The sequence below is a fragment of the Dipodomys merriami genome, unplaced genomic scaffold, assembly GCF_024711535.1.
Source record: "Dipodomys merriami isolate MVZ:Mamm:240054 unplaced genomic scaffold, mDipMer1.0.p SCAF_645, whole genome shotgun sequence".
NCBI classification, from domain to species: Eukaryota; Metazoa; Chordata; class Mammalia; order Rodentia; family Heteromyidae; genus Dipodomys; species Dipodomys merriami.
Window position 1 is genome coordinate 418,365 of NW_027206230.1, and position 9,645 is coordinate 428,009.

Genomic DNA, 9,645 nt, shown 5'->3' on the forward strand with positions numbered 1-9,645 from the left:
TGTATTTGATGTCGTTATAATTTGTAGAGGGGAAGGGGAAAAACAAGTCCTTTAAATAAGAATACAGGTGGACCCGTTGCAACAATGACAAGTACAAGTTGTTATGTCGAAAATGAACTTTACAACTTTGGTAGGGGGGCAGGGAGGGCTGGGTGGGAAGGAGGGGGAAGGATGGGAAGGGATGGGAAGGTGGAATAAAAATGTTTTTTTTTCATGTTGTTGTTTCTAACACATTTATAACATGATTTGTTTGTTGCTTTCTATGTCCCTTCCCCACAGTCTAACCCCTGGTTTCACAGTATTTGATGTTGGGATAAGTTGTGGAGGGGAACGGAAAAAAACAAATAATTTAAATAGGGATACAGGTGGACCCTTGCAACAACGATATGTACAAGTCATTATGTTGAAAAATGAACTTTACAACTTTGGCCTGGTGGAGGGGAGGCCGGGGTAAGGAGTAGGGGGAGAGTAGGTGGAGGTGAGGGGTTGGGGGTGCGAGATGGGAAGAGATGGGAAGGAAACAAAGAAGAGGCAACAATTCTTGCTAAGAAATGTACTCATTATCTTGCCCAAGTAACTGTAACTCCTTTGTATGGTATTTTCACAATAAAAAAATCGTAATTGTTAAAAAATAAATAAAATAAAAAAATAAAAAACAAATAATATAAGGACCTAGGAAAAAGGAATCTTAAAGTTTTACTTTATGGAATGTAATCTGAAAGGACACATTTATGAATGAACCTATATATTGTAAATCAATGTAGACTTCAACGTATTATATATAGAAGACAATGAAATATATTATGGACTTTATACAAACATAGATACTTTTTTTAGACAAGCACCAGGAATATCTTTAGTTTCTATACTATTCATTTCAACCATAAGTTAAAATTAAAAAAAATCTCAACCTCTGCAGCAATCATTATAGATGCATACAAACAACTCTTGAATACATTTTGATATCAAAGTCTGGCAATTCACGTGGAAGAATACTATGGAATCCATGAATTTTTAAATTAAGATATTGCTGTTGCTTTGTATATGAAAATATGTTGTAGGGACACAAAGGATGGACTGGCACTTTTGAAATTTAAGAAACTTAACCAAACTTCTACGTAAGAGAACAATTTGTAGAGCCATCCACAATTTCAAAGAGGTAGTGATACATATTTATCCTTTTGGCAATATCAAATGAAGTTTCTTCCAAGTTGTTCTTCAGACCCGGTTTGATATAATGTTTCAACAGAAAGAGATACAGCATATCTTTGCTATTTCTATTCCCAGCAGCAAGATGCAAGGGTGTCAAGAGACCTTTAGTTTGGGGATTGGTATCTTCATCATGATGAAGTAAGAAAGAATCCATTCTGGTGTTATTCCACATATAAGCACTGTGCAGGGGTGCCAAGCCATTCAGAGTTATTGCATGAATATCTGCCTTGAGCTACCAACTCATGGACAATGTCTAAATGTCCACTCTAGGCTTCCCGATGAAGAGGGGTATACTAACCTCATCCCTAGTATACACATGAGTGGCCTTTTGGGAAAGTAGTCTCGGAACTCTAGTAAGTCGATTAATTTCGGCATCCCAAAGAAGAAATTTGCATGGATTCTTCTCCATTATTTTCTTGCAATTGATACCATTCCTCACGTTTTCATCTTGTTCCTTGTCTTCATCAGAATTGCCTAACCAGAGACTTTGAGTAATAGTGGGAATGAGGTGTCCATGTATTTCCCCAGTAGCTCACGTTGGTTGACATGGTCAGAAAATCCGGTGAATTTTCTGCATATGTTTTTTCACCATGATTTATTTTCTCTTTTTCCATTTTTACTATTCTAAATTATTCTAACTGGATAGTAGTGAATTGATAGAGAGCAGAGGAAAGATTTCCTCCGTATTCAAATGCACAGACTGAAAATGAGGACCAGTGGTGTCTTCATGTGCAGCTTATTCTAGGAAGGAGAAAATAGGAAACAATGCCTTCTATGTATATGATTTGGGAAATACTATGATATATTGTAAGAGAACTTACTATTCAATATATGAGCTTTAAGAGCTTTCTAATAGATCCATTATTTATTGGTACCCAACATTAGAAAAAAAATGTATAATACAGTAGTAAAATAGAAGTCCTTTGCATGACTATTTAAATTCCTTGTTTTTTTAAAGACACTTGTTTTCATCTAAAAAAGTTGGCCTATCTACTGTTTTCAAGTGATTTTGATGATTAAAGATGCTTAATGGGAAGTCAAAATGTATTAGTATTCCTTTGATATCAATTAAATTTCATTTTTTCTTCTTGGAGAATATAATGATCGAAGCAATATTTCAGAATCAGCAAGTAATAGTTCAGCATCATGTTTCCAATGCAAGTGGATCACCAGTAAGTAATCCTCGATACCATTTTCCTCAAAGTTTTTTTTTCACAGATACAATCTGCCTGCCTTCTCTATCAGCTTTCCTAGCCTGGACCTTTTCTTTCATTGTGCAGGAAAAGTGTGATTCAACTGATTTCAGTCATATTTGTTCCTAGAGTTATCAAGGATTTAGATTCTTTTTTTAAAAAAAAATTACTTGTGGGGCCTGAACTCTGGGCTTTGGCACTGTCCTTGAGCTCTTCAAATCAAAGCAAGCGCTCTACCACTTGAACCACAGAATCACTTCTGTGGTTCTGTTTATGTGGTGCTGATATGGGAAATGATAGAGCAGAAAGTGAAATGATGCAACCAAAAATATAAAAGCAAAATAAATTAGGACAATTATGGAGCAACCATATTGTCTATGAAAATCATGAAAGAGAGAGAGGAAGAGAGATACAGATGTGCAATGACCTAGCTATCCACAAAATCAATGCTTCTGATCTATTTATAAAGCAATTTTATTGTTTTATTTGTTAAAAGAGATGGAAATAGAATTTATGTATTTACTTGAAATTAGCACATACATTTTTAGTCACCTACATAAAGAGACATAGCTTTGACTAAATTACAGACAAGAATCTTTTTCTTTTTTTTTTTTTGGGGGGGGGTCCGGTCGTGGGGCCTGAACGCTGTCCATCAGCTCTTCAGCTCAAGGCTAGCACTCTACCACTTGAGCCACAGCACCACTTCCGGCTTTTTTCTTTTTGCTTTTGTGGTACTGAGGAATCAAACCCAGGGCCTCAGGCATGCAAGGCAAGCGCTCTACCACTGAGCCACCTTCCTAGCCCCCAGACAAGAATCTTAATCCTTGGGCTGGGAAGGTGATAAGTGTTAGAGTGTTTTTCTTGTAGCTTACTACAGTGCGGACTCTACTTTCCAAAAAGGCCACTCATGAATACTAGGGATGAGGATGAGTATACCCCTCTTCATCAGGAAGCCTAGAGCGGACACTTAGACATTGTCCATGAGTTAGTAGCTCACGGCAGGTATTTATGTGATAAATCTGAATGGCTGGACACCCCTGCACAGTGCTTATATGTGAAACATATTGTAGCACACACTCACACACACACACACACACACACACACACACACACACACACATACACACACACACACACATCATCATCATCATCATCATCATCATCAGATTTCTTCTTAAGTATTTTTGTGTATGATCTTAAGAAGAAATTTACATTACTAACTTGAATTTCTGAGAGAAGAGTATAATCAGTGTACATCTTGCTTCTATACTCTCAATATTTAATTGCTATCGAAGTATATGCAATAGATAAGTATAGGAAAAAGTAGGAGCCACACTGGTGGTTCATGTCATTATTCCTAGCTAATCAGAAAGATGAAATCTGATGATTGTGGTTTGAAACCAGACCAAGAAAAATAGTCCATTAGATTCTGGTTTGAAAGTAACCAGCAAAAGCTAGAAATGGAGCTGTCTTACAAGCAGTAAAATGCTAGTCTTGAGAAAACTAAAACAAAAAAATAACAAATTCTGGGACACAGCTAGGCCTTGAGTTCAAGCTCTAGTATTAGTATTTAACTAATGAAGGAATGAATTAGTTAATTAATTACCTAAAATAAAATAAGTGGTCACATGTGGAGGGGCAGGTAAAATGTAACAACCCTGGTGACTGGAATATGTATTATTTAGTAATAAGACAAATTATAATTTGTCCTAATCACTAATATTTTATTTGAACTTTTTTGTACAATAAACTCTGAATTTGGCATGCGTGTATATGTGTACATGTGCACACATATGTGTTTAAGTGTGTGTGTGTGTGTGTGTGTGTGTGTGTGTGTGTGTGCTGTTGCAATGTTGCTTGCAAATATGAACAGGGTGAGGCTGAAAAGAGCTGTGTTAAAATGTTTTTTAAAATGTTTTTTATTTATCGGTGTTCTGTCCTGTCATTTCAGTGGAAACACCCTTCTGTACATTTTATTTGTTAATAACATCATCATAATCAAAGCAATTACAACATTAAGTTAGATAAAAGAGATCATTTTCAGCGTTTAGTATGTGTTAGGTAAAAAGATACACATATAATTGGGTAGTAAGTTATGACTGTCAGTTCAAAATATGTATTTGACCTCTTAAATTGATTATATTTTTAAGAAATACTCATGGAGTGATTTTGACCGACTTGAACAAATAAGTATTACTCTCTGGTTATTTCTGTGAAACTCAAGGTAGGTAAACTCCGGATTTCTGTTAAAAATAACTTTCTTTGTAAGATCGTATCTATTCACACTAAGATAATAAAATCCGTATTTTTAAGGTTTGAATATCCCATCATATTGACTGAAAATCAGTATTGTGGCTATGCGTGTTAGATATATATTTCAAAAACAAAAACAAAAACATGTGTCACCTCCAGATTGTGGATGCATTTGAAGTTTGTACATACAAAGGTTTCTTCATTAATAGTTCTTTCGTGGGAGTAACTATCACAACTTTAACAAATAAGGCTTTTCGAATATCTTTTCCAATATAAATAACATCCCAGAGCGAGTTTTGCAATTTCTGAAAAACATTTAAATATTTTACTATTATTTTAGTTCATTGACTATACAGCTAAAGACATTTCTGAAATAAATATTGTTAAGATCTGAAAATGTAAGTGGGTATATAGGCTTTTCATGCATCATTTCATGAAAAGCCAGTTTTTATGAAACTAAAAGAAATAGAATAAAAGAATGTAAGTGAATTGGGTAACCTAATTATTACTATAATTTTGTTTTCTATTAGCACAGTCCTTTGAATGTAGATGATGCAGTTAAATTATTTTTTGTCTTACTGTGCTTGTTATTTTTAGATTATTTGTAGTTATAAGAATGAATTTGTAGTATAAATAAAGGTCTTTTAAAATGATTAGGATTAATCTTGTGTTTTGTATTCTACTCCCATGAAAATGAGTTATGATCAAGTGTTAATAGTTTATAATTGAATCTTCAGCATCATAAGAAATTTTGAAAAATTTGGTAGTATTGATGTCTTTTTTGCGGGGGCGTTCGGTAGTGGGGCCTGAACTCTGGGCATTATCCCTCAGCTCTTCAGGTCAATTCTAGCGCTCTACCACTTGAGCCACAGCGTCATTTCCAGCTTTTTTCTTTTTGCTTTTGTGGTGCTGAGGAATCGAACCCAGGGCCTCATTCATGAAAGGCAAGCGCTCTACCACTAAGCCACCTTCCCAGCCCTTCATGTCTTTTTAAACCAATAGTATTCACAAAATGGAGAGTCTTTAATTCATAATTAGGCCTTGATGTCTATGGTTTTAAACCTCTCATTCCTAACATTAATGATAGGTCAGAGTGCATTTTTGGTTATAGGAAAGATAAAATATTTATCTAGGGTCAAAGGTGATTTTTATATCAGTCTTGCTTTAATAGCATTTTAAAGTAGTACCTTTCTCTCAAAATGTTGGGTATAAAAAGCAATCAAAATACTTCTAATGGTAAACAACTTAGTTGAGCTACAATGTGGAAATGATTGGTCCATAAGACCTGCAGTCTGTTTCCATCAGGAATTATGGAGGTCATTCTTTCAATAAGACAGTGTTAAATAGAGATAGGGTCCCCAGGCAGTTCAGTGTTTAGTGAAGGGTTAAAATATGATTTCTACTATTTTGAGCTAGAAATCAAGAATGTTATACTTTAGCAGTTCTTTTCACCAGGGAGGTATGCATTGATTTTGAAATTTGAGTATTCATATTACAATTCCCTATTTTCTAAGATAAAGTAAAATATTATGAGTGTACACAATAATTCTGGGAAATTTTCCTAGAATTTGTAGACTAAGTGCTGGTATTTTAGTCATAAAATAGAATGAGGATAATTGATACAGTGGGAGATGAACCTCAGGCTAACACCATGTCTGCAATGTTGTACTAGTAATTCCAACTCTGAAGACTTCAATATAATCATCTGAGAATTAAAAATGTAAGGAGCTCCACTTCATGCAATTATTGTGAGGATTAAATTATATACCATAGGTAAAATACTTGGAAAAACAATCAATTAGCATTTGGCACATTCTACCTGTTATTTTATCATGTGATGAAATCAAGCATTTTTACTGTGATTTTATATGTGCAATGTGATGTATTGATATGCATTGCATTGATCACTTTTCTGTCACTATGAGGAAAATACCTGCAAAGAAAATTTCTGAGGAGGAAACTATTATAATGACTCATGGCTTAAGAGAATGCAGTTTAAGATCAAATGTCTCCATTGTTTTTAATCATGTTTTTATTATCTTAACTAGTTGTACACGGGAATTTCCATTCAATAAATGAGTTTTTTAAGTATAATGGATCTTTATATAACTTTTCCTACCCTTCCAAACCTCACCCCACTTTAATTTTTTCTAGTTTCATATTATTTCCATTGAATATAATGTCTTCACGGTTACTCCATAACTCTTTTTATTCCTTCCATTTGACTTCCCCTCACATCTTCCAAGTGATTGTTTCTTGGTATTCAATTTTTTGGATTAAAATTCAATTTTATAAGAAATTACACCTTTTAAATATTGCTCTGAAAAATGAAAGCTTTGGTTAATATTGTTGTTTAACTTGCATATAATTCTGGCTTCCAAATACGAGACAGAACATGGGTCCTTTGTGTGTCTGGATCTGACTTCATTTACTTAACATATTTTTAGATCTATCCATTTCTTTGTAAATAATGTAACAGTCCTCATAATGGATAGGTGCAATACAATTGTGTATATATGACACACTTTCTCCAATCATCCTTCTGCCAAAGGGCATCTTGGCTATGGTGAATAGTGCAGTAATGAAGATGATTGTGAAAGTGATTTTACTGTAACCTTTTAGAAGAATTCATCATTATCTTTCTGGGAGCAATCCTATAGCCAGTTTTCTAGAATAAGCACATCCTTCCCTTCATCTCCATCACAACGTATTGCAAATCCTCAAAAACAAACTACCCCATACAGGTCTCAATAAGCTAAAACCACACTGTGCCCATATTCTTTCAATACATTTTTAATAATTACATAAATTTAGTGAAAACGTTCTATGTACTTTCCTAATGTGGGAATGAGAGACATAAAAACAGTGTAAAAGTAAGAAATATGCATTTTATTTAGCTATTATCATATTTAAAATCTTTTTCAGCTCTAACTTATAGCCTCACTTACTATTCTTTTAATCTTTATTTGATTACTTCATCTAGCCCCTAAATTATAACAGGTGAGTTAAATAAAGACAAAAAGTGTGGTTTGATTTTGACACGCATGTGCGAGGATGTACAATATGGGTAAATAGATGGATTGGAATTAATAGCAATTATCCATTTTGTTAAAGTAGAGATGGTTTTCCCAAACTGATTCATATTTCATTCAACAAAAAGAAACATGTAACAATCCCTTTGTTTTCCTCCTCATTAACTTTTGTTTCCATTTTATTTTATAATGAAGGATGATTTCATATATGTACTGTAGATACAAAAATATGTTAAACTATTTCTATCCGTATGTATTGATAAATACACACATACATATATTACACAGGTTACAATGATAATTTATAACTTCTGTAACTATACAATTTACTAAATTATTAAAAACATCGATGGCTCATGCCTGGAATCCTGGTTACTCGGGAGGCTGAGATCTGATGAACATGGTTTAAAACCATCCTGGGCAGGAAAGTACATGAGCCTCTTATCTCCAAACAACCAACAGAAAATCAGAATTGGAACGGTGGCTCAAAGTAATAAAGTGGTAGCCTTGAGAGAAAAAGCTCAGGGACATCACCCAAGCTCTTAGTTCAAGAACTACAATCTACCCAAAAAAAATTATTTAATTTACACCTGTGTAAGTAGCGTATTTCCATCACCCAAATGTACATCCATGCTCATTTGCAAGGTAACTCTGTTTTGTCTGAAGTACCAATACATATTATCACTGAAGTAGAAAGCATTGGAACGTAGGTTCATTCTGTCTCTCTCATGGATTTTTCTCGTCTCAAATACTCAAGTGTTACAATTATTCCAATTATTTAAAATCATAGCTTTTATCTTTAATACCCCTAATATTACAGTTTGAATTCAGTGTCTTGTGCCCCCTAAATAGGTGTTCTTACCACTTTGTCATGTGCCCAGCCCTAAATTATCAAGATTATTTTTCAGATAGAAACTGGCTTCCTACTTGTGTATGATCTTGGCCACAGTCCACTTTATGTTATTCTTCCTGCAATTTAGAATAATAAGTGCATGGTATTATGTACAGATCTTTCTGTCTAGTCTGGGCTTTAGCCACTGTTCTCACAACAGTGCACTCCCATGTAGTCAGGATTTTCAAAAGTTTGTCATAGCTGATTTTTTTTAATCTTTTCATTTCCTGCAGGTTCTTGAGTACTGAATTAATTTGTGTTTTCTTGTGTTGTTTTGTTTCATTTGAATGTATGTATTGATTTGTTCCTTACTTTTCCTTTTGTTTATTTCCCTCAAGTTCTTACCTAAAGTGCTGTGAAACCAATTCTTCTTTCTCAAAATAGGGTGAACATTATTTATTCCAAAGCAATTTCAGTAACATTTAAACACCTTGAGATCTATGAATGGTATACAAATGCTAAACGCTGAGAAGGGTGTTTTTACTTTCACGGTAGTCTTTGTCATACACAGATCATGAAATATATGAAGATAATATAACTACAGATGCATGCCAAGAGGAGAAAACCCTATTATTAATTGTTTGACAGAAGCTTCCCTTCTAGTGAAAGAAATATATTACTTGATGCAGGATTTCACAAAATCATATTGCTAGGAGGAACCTAAACAATCATCTAATACTGTAGACTTGAGAGTGATGACTTGACTACCTGAATAATTTACTTTTGGGTCAAATAAAAGCAGGCTTCCAAAATGAGAGTAGATTTTAGAGAAACATGATGAATTTTATGTAAATAGGTCCTTAGCTGATTTTGTTAATTTGTGACCTAATACAGGGAAATAAAGTACAGCAAGGTAAAAATTAAAGAACTTCACATTGAAATACTCATTTGCGTGTGTGTGTTCATGCGCATGTGAGTATGCAAACTCATATGTACATGTGCTCATGCATGCATTCATCATTCTTGAGGCTTGATAGTGCCTGGGAAATATTCCTCAGCTTCTGTGCCCAAGGATAGTGGTCTACCACTTCAGCCACTTCTGTTTTTATTTTTAGATAATCGC

The 9,645-nt window shown here is 34.2% G+C and overlaps 1 long non-coding RNA gene across 1 annotated transcript in view; it reads left to right on the top strand.

The window, feature by feature from the left end:
• Positions 1-4,613, top strand: part of LOC138815516 (uncharacterized) — a 29,350-nt gene extending 24,737 nt beyond the window's left edge. Inside the window, exons 2-3 of the long non-coding RNA XR_011368340.1 lie at positions 2,307-2,384; positions 4,556-4,613. This is a non-coding gene — a long non-coding RNA (uncharacterized lncRNA). The remainder of the gene's footprint in view (positions 1-2,306; positions 2,385-4,555) is intronic.
• Positions 4,614-9,645: the final 5,032 nt, after the last annotated feature.